The sequence below is a fragment of the Silene latifolia genome, chromosome 11 (assembly GCF_048544455.1).
Source record: "Silene latifolia isolate original U9 population chromosome 11, ASM4854445v1, whole genome shotgun sequence".
NCBI lineage: Eukaryota > Viridiplantae > Streptophyta > Magnoliopsida > Caryophyllales > Caryophyllaceae > Silene > Silene latifolia.
In genome coordinates, this window is record NC_133536.1 from 78,196,167 (window position 1) to 78,211,283 (window position 15,117).

The 15,117-nt window shown below is 33.8% G+C and overlaps 1 long non-coding RNA gene across 1 annotated transcript; it reads left to right on the forward strand.

Annotated features, from left to right (window-relative positions):
* Positions 1-12,194: 12,194 nt before the first annotated feature.
* On the forward strand, positions 12,195-14,821 carry LOC141614933 (uncharacterized). Its single transcript, XR_012529480.1, has 4 exons — positions 12,195-12,512; positions 13,260-13,398; positions 13,747-13,804; positions 14,582-14,821. It is a non-coding gene; the product is annotated as an uncharacterized LOC141614933 (long non-coding RNA).
* Positions 14,822-15,117: the final 296 nt, after the last annotated feature.

Sequence of the window (15,117 nt, forward strand, 5' to 3'; positions counted from 1 at the left end):
TCTTATGAATGGCAAATATGGGAGACTGGTGTTCAAGGCGGATATGGATAAAGCTTATGATAGGGTTAGATGGGATTTCTTAAGAGTTGTTATCAATCACTTTGGTTTTTTCGAAAAAGTTCATAAATCTCATTATGAGCTGTGTGAACACGGTTTCGTATGAGATACTATTTAATGGATCCCCGTTACAACAAATCCAACCTAAGTGTGGTCTGCGACAAGGAGATCCTCTATCACTATATCTGTTCATCTTATGTATAGAGCTTTTATCTGTGCAAGAGTGTGGATCCATTAACATATCTTTTCTTTACGGACGACTCGGTCTTCTTTCTTCAGGATCAGGGAAATTCGGTGTCCAATTTGAACCGTGTATTGAAAGATTATTGTAGGGCATCGGGGCAGATTTTGAATGAAGAAAAGTCGGGCATCTTGTTCAGTCCAAGCACGAAATTGGGAAGGGCTAGGAAGTGTCTACAGATTCTTAGAGTTAGAAATAACAAAGGAATTGGAAAGTACCTTGGTATCCCAACTAAGTTACAAGGAGCGAAAAAGGATGTGTTTAAAGGGATGGTTGAGAATGTCACAAAAAGAGTCTCATATTGGAATGGGATCTTCCTATCACCAGCGGAAAGATTGACCTTGATCTCATCTGTACTGTCAAACTTATCAAATTTCTTTCTATCGGTATTCAAAGTACTGGTAAGTGTGGCAAAGAAAATTAATCTCTTTTGTCACATTTTTGGTGGGTCGGATGTAGATTGGGGAAGGCTACTTATTAGTGTAGTAAGAATTTTCTTAGCCATTCAAAAAGTAACAGGGGATTAGGGATACAGAATATCGAGTGTCTGAATCAAGCCTTGCTCGCAAAACATGCATGCGTGGAGGCTTATCTTTAACCAAGAATCCTTTTTTTGTCATACTTTCAGGGAAATGATCCTTGGTTCTAAGGGTTCTTTCGAGGGAGCTGAGATAACAAAGGGAGGCAATAGATCATGGAGTGTGCGAAGTATCATGTATGGACTTAACCTTATATTGGAAAATATTGGTGGGAAGCCTGACTTTGGATCAAATTTAAATGTGTGGAGCACAAGGTGGGTAAATGGCCAGGTTCCGGAACCAAATGACAAAATATTGAGATCTGAATTTACTCACTTGAAGGATCTTAAGATTAGGGACTTATGTTATGAAGAATGGGGATGGAGGGAGGAAAAAATAAGACAAATCTTCAATGAAGATTATTCAAGGAAAATCCTTGTTATACCATGGTGTGAGTCAAGGAAAAACGATGAAGTGTATTGGACACATACTGGATGTGAGGCTTATACAGTCAAAGGTGGATATAGAGTGGTTTTTGCTAGATTTATAGATGCAAAAGGGACACCTAAGGATAAAGAAAGGTTAAGCAGTAAGGGAAGATCTTTCTGTAAAACACGATTATGGCATCTGCCTGGACATCGAAAGTGAAGGATATTAGTTTGGAAGATACTTTTGAACACATTACCTATAGGGAGGGAGCTCCTAAGGAAAAAATTGTTGAATGAGCATTCATGTCTTTTGTGTGGTAGGATGGGAACGAAACTTGAAACTTTGGAGCATCTCCTCAAGGACTGTGAAACAGTTAGAAGATTATGGGCGGGGTTGAACCTCGGCATTAATCTAAAACAGGTAACACATATTGATATTGGATTGTGGATTATAAATTGGATTACATATTTAGAAAAGCTTGTGGATGCGGAAGATAGAGCTGTTCAATTTCAAGCCACATTATGGAGTATATGGGTCATGCAAAATAATATTATGTTTAGAGGAGGCAATTTTCATCCACAAGGATTTTACAAGTTTTGGTCACAAATGGTGGGGCAGGTGACCAACACTCTTAAGTTCAAAGAAAAGGAAATCAACGTTAAAGCTGGAATTCTTATGGATACAGCAACGACTGAACATAAGAGAATCCGGGATGGATATCATTTGTTCATCATTGGTGGACATGGTATGTGTGAGGTTATAAGGGTTAAAGTGGATGCGGACTAGCAGAGCTCTTATGATGCTGGGATTGGATGGGTTGCTTATGGTGAAAGAGGGGATTGCTTCTTTAAAAGGAGAATAAAGATAAAAGCGGAATCGGCCCTTCAAGCGAAAGCCTTGGGGATTCGAAGGGTTCTGTTATGGGCTTCTGATTGTGGTTTGCTTCATTTGGACCTTTCATCGGATTGTCTTCAACCGGTGACGCAAATTGCAGGGACTGAAGAGTCGCATCATCTTATTAAAGGGATCCTTGATGACATATCAAGTTTAACTGCTATTTTTCATTGTTTTTGTATTAGTTTTGTGTCTAGGAATCTAAATAAAGTAGCTCATGGCCTTGCTTGTGAGGCCATGAGAATGTAGAAACCTTATTTTTAAGTCGGCAAAAAAAACTGGTGTTATTCTCATCAACCTCTATATTTTGTCTTCACATCATTGAAGTAGAAGGTTGCTAAAGTGTTTCGTGCGAGAAGACAATCAACAAGAACTCAAAGCCGAAGAGAAGAATCTCCCAGACGCAATATTTATATCTATCCAGGTAAATTTCCACGGTCTCGTGACATGAGTGTGTCTTATTGTAGGTACTTTGTTAAAGCTCAAATATTGAAGAAAGGAAAAGAAACGACATCCTCAATGTGCTCCTCAACAACTCTTTGAAGAAATCTCGTGTTTTAAGTACCCCGGCCATCCCTAGTTTATGTTTTTGTATCTATAATGTAGTATTAGCACCGTTCCTATCGAGTTCTATGTGCTTTATATAATAGCAATATCAATAGTGGTTCTTATTTTAGGGGTTGTCAATAAGAAACTCAAATTATAAAGTTCATCTATTGCAACTACAAGTTGTTCTTAAAATAAAGAACCAAGTTCAAAAATAAGAACTTAGTTTGTTATATATTGGAATTTGGGGACCAATAAATATGACTTTGAAAATTATAAAAAGCCAATTACATATAATCTATTTTCAATTTAAGAACTTTATATAAATGTGATCTATTGTAAACAAAAGTTCTTAAACATTGAAATTACTAAAATATGACATGGCAAAAGAAAAACTTTATATAAAGTTCTTCTATTGCTATTGCTCTAAGCTACTTATATTTACGGCTGCAAAAAAAAAATAGATAAATTGAAAGACGAGGTTCCAAACAAGGGATTATAGAATTTGCAAATTCTTAAGCATTCAAATTCATTTAAAAGAGAAAATGTAGTTAAGATAATATTGTTGGATCACAATGATCCAAAATATTAGGCAAATTATTGTTTCCTATTATTAAGTTAATTTGTTATTATGATTCCTAATATTTAGGTTAGTTAGGTCTAATGATTTGAGAACCATGTGATGGTGTGTGTCGTGGGTATCATCCCACTTCTTCCTAGTTTGCAGAATTTAGTTGAGCATTGTAAGCCTATTTAAGGGCCCTAGATGTATTCGGTTTATTTGAGTCAGTTTATGAGAACTTTCTCCATATGTTTCACTCTCCTCTCTCCTTTTTTAGTCTATCATGTGGTATCAGAGCTATCTTGAGTCGAGAAGGTAGACACGATTATCACCTCCGCTCAAGTAGCCAGGTTCGATTCCCGAAAGGGGGCGATCACAAAAAAAAATGGTGAGATCAAAAGAAAAAAAAATCACGCATTTTTTTGTTTGAGTTACAAGTGAGTCACGCAGCCCTTGTACCGATTTATTTCCGCATTAAAAAAAAAATTGAGAGAGAAGGTGAGTAAAAAAAAATGGTGAGAAGTGCACCATAATTGAGAGATAGAGAGAAGTGTTCTATCGGGTTTGGTAGAGAAAAATGGCTCTACCGTATTTTGGGTGAAGAGAAGTGCTTCACATGTATGGTGAGAAGTGCACCAATGAAATGGTGGAGATAAAGGCTCCATCGACAATCGGTTTTTGGAGAGAAGTGCTCCAAATGAAAGTTGGTGACAGGTACATCAACAAGAAGGGTGACGAGAAGTGCGTCACAGAGTGAAGACAAGGGCCTCACAAAGTTAGATAGAGAAAAGTCTATTTGATCGAGCAATTTACATTTTATGGAGTCCAAGCAAGGAGACTCGGTTTATGTCTCGAAAGGAGGCTATATGTTTGAAGTTGGAACATATGCGGGTGCGTAAAGGATCGCATACCGTTTATTTGAAGGTAGGTTGCTCAACAATAGAGATAAGAAGAAATTTGCAAAGCAAGAAATTGCACGATGAACTCCATCGAAGCAATCAAAAGCTAAGATCCTAGGAGTCCCACGGCAAGTCTCTAAGTCTCTACGACTGGATTTTGTATGCAATAAGTCAACATGGCAGGAACCAAAGATTTGGTCAGTCCAATGCAAGGGCAACTTCATGATATGGCAAAGGAGAAAGTGCAAGGCAACGGGTGTGAAGATGGGTAAGCTAAATCCCAATCGATCAAGAAGGCATAGTCTTGTGAAGATTTTCGTCCTAATGGTATGGATGAACTTTGAAGAAAGCGAGAATACAAAGGTCTCGCAGATTTTTGTTACTACAAAGTACGTAACGTGAAGTATGGTTCGGCATGGTAAGAAGTCGAACAAAGATCCGACAAATATAACCTGTACTAGAATAGTAAATTGCAGGTCAGTGATTACACTATTGTTCAAAGACAAGAGATGGGAAAAAGGGTTGTTTAACATATGATCTTCATCTATTATGCGCCCATTCTTTCTTCTAATTATGATAGCCAAATCCCAATTAGTTTTACTTGCTACAATGCATCACTTGACACCTTAATTTCTTGATATCGGACAGTTTAAGTGGCTTCAACATGAACATGTGAGCTCCTTCCTCCAAGCACCTACGCTCGATTTCAAATGAAGAATAGATTTAATCACGTGAACAACCTCTTACGACTTTACCATAAATGAACTTAAAAAAAAAACGAGATATGCAGAGAGTAATTGAATACATACTTGTTGATTCTAGTCGGTACATTCTCGGACGACATTATAGCAACGGGTACCTCCCTCATATGTGATGATTCCTGCATATAATACGTAACTTCCTTAAAAGTCTAAAGTGTATAGTTAGCACTTAGCACTATAGTGTTTGCTCCATGATAGAGCTAATAACAAATTATACAAATAATAAGAGATTCAAACCGGTTTTGGATAGATTTAATTTGAAGTGAGTTTGGTGAAATCGTTAATGAAGAATTGGGTTGTACCTTGATTTTTTTAAGGAGTTCATAGCCAGTCATTCCAGGCATGCAGTAATCTGTGAGTATTAGATTCACCTGTTCATTAAAATCATTCTATACTTATTACTTAGGGTCTGAATCACACGCACCATGGTGAAATTATGCATACTAATGTAAATGACTTGCCTTGGCGGTATTCTCTTGATCTTCTCCTAGCCCCAAATACTCTAGTGCCCGCATTGCATTCTCAGCTGTTGTTACTGCAGTAAGTTTATAATCACAAGTTTAACATCTTATCACCATACAATTGATTGACCAATTAACAGTCAAATTAGCACACTATACAGGCACAAAAACAACGACTATTATCTCAATTCTCAAATGCTTATTTCAGATAACCCCGTTTCGTTTGAAGCTTCACATGGACATATGTGACTATTTTATGGTTAAAATGTAATCACAATGAATCAATGATACAATCAGTTGTACATCTAAATTTTACATTTATTTTACTAAAGTATAAGGCCCGTGAAAATAAGTATTTCCAAATTTTACATTTATTTTACTTAACATGCACTAAAGATAATTAACAAAATATAATCTATAATGCAAACAAGTACGGAGTACAAGATTAATTACCGCAGTGACTCAATAGCTCCCGCAAATTGCAATGTAAGGGGAGTCAGATATACGCAGTCTTATCCTTTGTGTTAGCAATACAAAGAGACTGTTTCCGGATGACCCAAGATGAAAGTTGCGTCGAAAACTACATCAAATGACTGATATTTCACAACAGGAAGTTCAATTACTTTAGTGAGTCATTTTACTTTATTTCATAATAATCTGGAACCAAAAAGTAATGAATCTCTCACGCGGTGGAAAAATGGAAAATAACAAAATCAAATATTTCTGTCAATTTATGAAGGTGTTGTTGCATTACGTAATATGTATGACACTATGACCTTGACATACAACCTGAAAAAAAATCCCCAAAATTATCGACAAAAAACCAGCTTTAATTCTCCATTCAAATCCACACTACACATTTTTATTTTATATACTTTTTATAAGTGAGCATTCAATTTCAATTTCTCTTAATATATAAGTGAAAATATATTAATGCGGGATTTTATTTGATTCGTCTTTAGGAGTATGTTAAAAATATCTAAGTTTTATAATTTTTACAAATACGTAACTAAAAATATTTGCCGCATAAAATACGCATTGACAAATATAAAAAAGCAAATGTATAATGTGGAGTTAAAGGGAGGGAATATAGACTAACGTTGAGGAGACTTGTTTTACACGGTCCGAAATGAAAGGAAACTTATAGACATGATATTGAAAATGAGATGGCGTCACCCGATGATATCGATTTTGAGTACCACCGAGGGCAATATTGTAAATTTATTAACATATTAATATTTTTTTAAGATTAGTCAAATCCTTTAGTCAAGGGTAGAAATGGAATACTAAGTCCTTATTTTTGGAACATCAGTGCCTTCAACTCCCACTCGCCGTCCCGGCAACCGCCAATCCATTTCCGATGTGCCACCGCCGCATTGCTAATGACACACATTTTCGCCCGTAGATGAGCAAAACGATGGAGAACACATTCAACTTTTCAAACCAAAATGTGATATTCAAACCTCGGACGGAAATCGAATCACAATTCAAACTGAAATATAATAGAGTTGCTGGGTGACGGTTGTCGGCAAAACGAACTCCAATAAATTCATGGCTTAAGAATAGTCTGGTTTCTACTAACTAATTATAACTTATGTCGTATAGTTTGAACCCATGGCTTGATGGGTATGACAACTATGCTTGTACAATGTTAAATCATGCAGGGATTGGGCCTTATCCGAATGGAGGAGAGATATACCACTTAACAACACAAGGGAGGTTTCATCAGCTCATTGTCTTATAAAGTGGTGCTGCGAATAATAGGCCCAGTTAATTCATCATACTCAGGATAATAACTGTGGGGTCTGATACCATGTTAAATCATGCAAAATGGGTCTAGGCCTTACCCGAATGGAGGAGAGACGGACCACTTAACAACACAATGGAGGTTCCATCCTAAAATCAATTGGCAATAGAGAGAGTAGCTCATTGTCTTATAAAGTGGTAATTCCTCTCATCTTCTATTAATGTGGGATACTCATACGTGGGAATACATGGGGTGGTTTTCTTCATACAACATTTATTAACATCGTCATATACTTTGATAGGTATGAGATTATTGTACATCATTTAACTATTCATGCCTTTAGCACCACCGTTATTAAATCACACGTGGTTTAATGGCTAGGATTGTATGTATGAACCTTGCAGAAGGAAGAAACGAGAAGAGAAGTCGTAGCTATGTAAATTCCAGCACAAACCTTAACAGTGGAGACAAAATGAGTTCACTTTTATGCCCCTCCTTTCAATACGGCAAATCTAAACTAATTTTGATATCTATATAATTTGATTATTTTAATTAGGTTGGCGCCGAGATTGTGTACCACCCCGTGACGCCCTAGCATTGTCCGACTTGACAATACAACGTACGTTCATAGTCTACAGACTCTACACATCAAAGTTTGTCAATATCGAAAGCCGACACGTCTCACCTCAGAGGGTCTATTTCGTTTGAAGGTTTCAAATAAATTTTAGGTGTCCGTTATTATAGAGTAAAGATCTTCTTCATTACTCTCTTTTTTTCCATTACCTTTTAATGACCCAGATTTTATTTCGGAACGATCCAACGGTCAAGTGTTTTAATGAGGGTGTTCAAATGCGGGCTTGGGCCGGACATGGGTCGGGCTCACGTTTAATTTTTGGCCCACGGACAAGCGGGTTAGCGGGTTCGGGACGGGTTAGTGGAGATGGGCCTTTGTATTTTCTTAAAATGCCTTGTCCATATATACCCGCTTTTTTAGCGGGCGGGATGGACCGAGTTCAATGAACGAGACGACCCATGAATTGCTCTAATTAAAAGTTATAGACCATTCATTACTTTTGTCATTTTGTGGTAATTGAGATTTGAGAGGATCCTAGCTCGTTTTCAGTTCCTAAGACTATACAATTGGATGTACAATGCTATTGTACATCCAAGGTTATTTAGTATTTTTTTCAAATACTTTTGAAAAAAAAGTAACGTAATCCGACTTTTAATCAAATCCCCCTCTTCTCTCTCTCTGACTGCTTCCATATTTTTCTAACTCCTCTCCCCCTTCCTCCATCATCTAGTTAATGAATCATACTCTCCCCTAAATTATTATAATTAATTGACTATGCGGAACAAATCATATGACGTGACTCGTGAGCATCATCTTGAAGAATTTTTCTATCCAAAATTTCAAATGCATGAAAACAATTGAAGCTCGTATTCTTTTTACATTAGCTCATATTTCTTATCTCAATAGCTCGTATTCTTATATGCTCGTATTTTTAAAACTCGTAATCCTTTTAAGCTCGTATTATTTTTACATTAGCTCGTGTTCTTATCTTAATAGCTCTTATTCTTATGTGCTCGTATTTTAAAGCTCATGATCCTTTTAAGCTCGTATTCTTTTTACATTAGCTCGTATTCTTATGTGCTCGTACTTTTAAGTTCCTGATCCTTTTAAGCTCATATTCTTTTTACATTAACTCGTATTCTTATCTTAATAGCTCGTATTCTTATGTGCTCGTATTTTTTAGCTCGTATTCTTTTATAATAGTTCATATGATTGGTGTAGAAATTTACGTCAAAGTATTGTTAGATGCATTTTTCCTTCTTGATGATGATGTAAATTGCTTCTCGTTCACCGAAATATTGTTAGATGCGTTTTCCTCCTTGATAATGATGTCAACTGATTCCGTTTCATAATTTTAGAATCAAAATTACGAAGGAGGAAGGTTTATAAATTTAGAGAAGAAAAGGAAGAGAGCTTGTCGACTAAAGAGAAATTAGAATCAATACTATATATTAATTCCAGAAACCAAGGGACTTCAATGTAATTAAAGAAAGTTATAGAAATTAATTATACTATATAGTTTTAAATCACTAGCACCGTGTGATGGACCCAATTAAGAGATCTCAATGCAAATATTTTATAGTTTGAGTTAAAATTAAATTATATAGAAGCTTGGTAATTTTCCTAAACATTTGTAAGAGACTAAAACATGGTCAATTTCCTTAAATAAAATAATCAATTAAAATAGTCAATTTCCTTCAAATAAAATAATTAATTAAGATGGTCAATTTCGAGGAGACTAAAAGAAAGAAGATGCTTGGTAATTTTCCTAAATATTTATTGAAGACTAGAAGATGGTCAATTTCCTTAAAATAAAATAATTAATTAGTATAAACATGCACACTTATGGTATTAATTATTATCATCATAAAATTATATATTAAATTTAAAATCTATGCAATTTTATTAAACTTTATAGGTTATTAGATGTATAGAGAATTAGAGATGTTAATTATTTAACATACAAAAATATAATATAAGTAGGTTATAAATAATTCAAGTTAGATTCCATAATATATAATATTGCATAATTCATTCGATTTGATTTAATGCATATATGTAATATATTTATATAAATATATAATCCCCTTAAAATTGCATGCCTAAGTAGTAAAAGTAATTTCGTAGTAAAGAAAAGAATCGTAGTAACATTGGATATAATTATATGATAGTAATCACTCATTTGAATAGTAAAAGTAACAATATTATCAGCGAGATTAGTGAAAGTGATAGAAACAACAACGGGAGTAGTGAAATAATCAATATTAATGCGTCAATAGTGAAAATAACAATAATTACGGCGGGAGTAGTGAAATTATCAATATTAATGCGGCAGTAGTGACAGTAATAATAATTACGGCGGGAGTAGTGAAAGTAACAATGATTACGAGCAAGTAGTGAAATGTTATTACTATTGTTTCATTAATAAGAGTAAAATATTAATAGCGGGAGTAGTGAATTTGTTTCAAAATTTATTTCGTCGTAATTTTAGGATATGTCATAGAAAAATATATTAATGATAAATTTATGGGTTATACAACTTTAAGTAATTTTATTTAATGAAAAAAAAAAATTAATGGTAAGTAGAGGTAGCCCGGGCGAAGCCGGGCACCAATACTAGTTAGGGAAAAAAGGAGATGCTTATAATTTTTTTTATTTTTATTGGGCTTATATAGTTTTATGGGCCTGTTGTACAATGCTACTGTACAATAGGTTGTAGGATCCTATTTGTGACTCGTTTTTATGGTCAAAAGTAATCATTTTTAAATTGTTACATATATTATAAAAAAAAAATGTTACTCCCTCCTATTCACTATTTTCTTCCCTATTTACTTAAACGGATTATTCAGTTTTCTTTCCCTTTCTTATTTTGGAAACTTTTACTCTTATTTTATTCATTCATCTCTCCTATCACCAAACCCCACCCAACTCTTTTTCTCATATATTATTACTTTCCTTAATGTTTTGGCCCTACAATTCCTTATTTAACTCCTAATTATTCATCCCCCTCTCCTATCACAAAACCCCATACAACTCTTTTACTCCTATTTTATTCTTTTCCTTAATCCTTGCGCCCTTAGCAAAAGGAAATAATATGGAGAATAGGAGGGTGTACTATTTATAAATGATCACATCTGACCATAAAATAGTCACATCTGAAATTAAAATTTGTGATTAAAAGAAATGTTCTTTTTTTAGATAATCTATTCCTTAGATTTTGTTTGAGGATTTTGGTTTATACACGGTATATTTTTGAGGGTGGTTTATAGACGGTATTGATTTCTCTTTAATTTGACCAAAAAATTAGTATTAAGAAATTTGATTAGCAAAAAGTATTATCCTAATTAATAGATATACATTCATTTAGTTAAGAACATGTAAGACACTATGTCACAATAATATCAGATTAACAGGAACATATAAAGGTTTATTCCATGGCGATTCCCCCAGCATGCTTTTCTATTGAACTTTTCCATTTCCCTACCCACCAATAGAATCTTCTATTTCAAGTTAAAATTATGAATTGCGGATTTTATTTAATTATATGTAAGGTCAAATAATAAAGAAAGAGAAGTTTGGGAAACTCGATTTTAAAATAAAAAGGTAAAATATTTGAGATTTTCAAAATCTGTATTATGACATAGGAATTAAACAAACAATCGAGAATTAGAATGCTCACATATAAGAAAATTCTGAACAACGATTATTTATCCTTCGTTTTGACACAAAGTTCAAGGAAATGAAAGAGCATATAAACTAAATCAGTTATTTAATACTTCTCCGTATTTATGTTAGTTTTATATACTTTCACGTGTATTTTTTCAAAAAAAAAAAAAAAAAAAACCATCAAACTAGACATAGATATATTCTACACATGACACCGAAAATAGATAAGAGCAATAACAATAGTAGTTCTTAACATGGGGGTTGTTAACAAGAATTTTATTTTAAAAGTTTTTCTATTGCATTTAAAAGTTGGTTCTTATTTTAAGAACAAATTCTAAAATAAGAACCAAGTTTAAAAATATTGAAAAATTTACAACCAATAAATATAGCTTTGTAGAATGTGTGAAACCATTTAACGTTATTAATTTTATAGTTTTTTTCATTTAAGAACTTTATATAAAGCTCTAAGAAAATTAACAATTTATTGGAAGAGAGGGATTAAAACGACACAATACATATTTTAGAACCATGGGAAGTTTTTGTCTTGAGTTTGTCAACAAGGACTTTTAGAATAAAGTTTTTCCCATTGCAAGAGTCATTGGGTTTGTTAAAATAAGAACTTGGTTCTTATTTTAACTTGTTGGTTCTTATTTTAGAACCAAGTTCTTTATTAGTTTCCAAAATATTAAATAAATTGATTGTAATACTCCGTACTTGATTGTAATACTCCGTACTAAATACACTACTAGAATATGTGGAAAAGAAACCATTGATAAATAACCAGGTAAATACACAAGTGGTTTCTTATGTGAAAGAAACCTTTAGACACAAATAAATGATCTCTTATGAATTTGCAAAGAGACCATTTGACTAAAAAATGATTTCTTAAAATAAATTACAATATTTAATAAAGAAAATCTAATAAACAATCCCCCTCTTCTCAATTTATTTATTTCGACAATTAACTCCCACCACTCAATTCTCACCTCAACTCAGGTCATCAATTTCCAATCACCACCATACGGCGGCATTTCTACCGCCCGCCTCCACTTATCGGAGCAACACCACTCATCGGAGCCGCATCACCAACCTTCCAAAGTCGTTCAACCATTACTAGTCTGCCACCTTCTTAGAGCAGGAGACAATAGAGTTACAAAGTAATTTCTCTCTTTTCTATGTAGAAATTTTATCTAAGAATGTGGTTATTATTCAGTTCGTGTTTGCTGGGGTAATCTCTGAGTTCATGTTTATGTTTAAAGTAGATTGATGAATTTTTATTTAGGTTTTATATACCAAATTGCGATTTTAATTGAAATTCGAAATTAGGTATAAATTTAATCTACGGTTGCGATTATTTGTGTCAAAAATTCTTGGTAATTGAGATCAATTACTACAAATAAGAAAAGATCAAGCCTTGTAAAAAAAGTATTGAAGAGATGTAGTTGAGCGTGATTTTAAGAAGCAAATGATCAACACTAGATTCAATCTGTACTGACAGCAAAGCAAAGAGTTTAACCTAAACTAATAGGCTAGGCGTTAGCTTAATATAATAAATTTGATCTTTGTTTCTGGTCAATTTTTGTGTGTGAATATGTTTTATTTACATTTGGTCTTTTGATATACCTATCTACATGAGTGAATTTTACTTCTGTGCAAATAATTGATGCATTAGAGTTTAATCCAATACTTCTTGTGGTAAAATTTGCTATTTGATTCAATTTGTCACATTCTCGATAATGAATACTCCAGTTATTAGGTGCTTAGGCTTTTTCGCATCAATATATTTTGTCACAACCATTACTATTTCGCTCTTTGGATTGTTTCATGACCATTATAAAAAGGCATAATTCTTTTTTCGAGTTATTTTGTTCATTGCAGTTGAAAACTAAAGTTTATTATTTCAGGTTGGGGTGTTTTAGATCAGGTTATTAAAGGATTTTCCAAGTTCATCACAACTATTGCCGCGTCATGTCATTTTAAGATTTGGGTTGTTCTCAGCGAGGCCAATGTTGTTTCTCAACCAGCTAGCATGTACTGACTCAGGTAAGGCCATTTCGCCATGTCTAACTGATCTTTTTTATGCAAAAGGGAGAATAATGAATTGTTAACTGTGAGTTCTATGGTTTAACTTCCTAAATTTATTTATGTACTTTAATGTGGAGGAGGGGAAAAGTCTCCTAGTTCATGCCAATATGCTATGTTTGGGCTCTCACCCTTTGATTATGTTCTCTGTACACTTTCCAAAGTCCAGAGTTGTTGCTCGTATGTAGCTTCTCAAATTATCTAAGCAAATTACTTAAGCACCTGATCATGTGCTTTTTTAAATTTACATGTGACATAGTCACATTATATCTATTACTAAGAACATTTTGTTGTTGTACTTTTAAATAGTTCAGCAAGCTAAGAGAAACCTGAGGTTCATCTTCTCCATATTGTGTCGTGACATCTGGTAAGCTCCTACTCTTTTGTTCTCCATCCTCGCCTATGTATATGAGTATATCTATCTTCTCTTGATTACTAACAAATGGCATTTACTTTGAAGCACTTCATATATATTCCGATATTGAAAATTTAGTTTCAAAGCTTATCCATAGGGAGTTCAATATAACTTCTTGATATTTTTATGCTAAATATAATACATTTTTTATAATGATATGTTTTTGTAACAATGTCCTCGACAATCACTTGACTCATTACGTTGTGGATTTTATGTTTGTTGTTATATGCTTGTAATAATTGCAAACAATTTTAGATAAGGTACTACTTCTAACTTGCATCTTCGCTTTAGCTACGTTATTTGTCCAAGATAAATTTGTAGTAATGGGTTGTTGTAGTTGTGCTTGTGGTAACGTGGTGTTGTAGTTATACTATGATTGTTATTGTGCGGATGAGGTGCTCGTATTGCTCTTGTGCAGGGTGAGATGCTCAGATATCGTAGTGCGGAAAACGTGTTGGTTGATGTTATATGGATGAGGTGCTCATATTTTTGTTCTGTGTGAGTGCGGGTGAGGTGCTCAGATTGTTATTGTGCGGATAATGTGCTGGTTGTTGTTGTATAGAGGAGGTGCTCGTATTGTAGTTATAATCTCTTTTTGCCATCATTCTTAACTTGTGTTGCTTTTACGAGGAAGTGTTTGATGTTGCGGAAAGTACATAATTGTTTTTTCTCTTATTTCGCAAATATTAGTATTGTGTTTTGGTTAATATGGTTATTTTTGTTTTGTAGTATTTAATTTAAAGATGTCCCCGAGGCTTACTCCCAACAAAACAAATGCTTGACTGTACGAGATTAAGGAAGATGGTACCAAAGTTGATCCATGAGAGATATTTTTTTTTATTATTGTAATTTTTTTTCGAAAATATAGTTATTTCTTTTTGTATTAATGGCACAAAATATTGCTTGCCTTGAGTGATTGTAAGAAGAATACACTTTTATTGTTATATATACATAGTAAATTTTTATTAATTAGGCTTGGTACTTTGGCATATGTGCTCTGTTGCATGGAACAATCAACTCATTATGGCCTGTAAATAATAATGACGATGCAGCAGGTCAAGCGGAAAAAAAAATAAAAAAAATCAAAGAGACCATACTTCTCTTATCCTTGGTTTCAGCAAAGAAATCATCTATCTTTGTTGCTTGGTTTTTAATCATAAGATAAGAAACCATTTTTCTTACTTTAATGGTCTCTTTTCAAGTAAGCAAAGAAACCATTTATCTAGGAGGGATGATTTCTAACTTTTATTCAAAGAAACCATTTT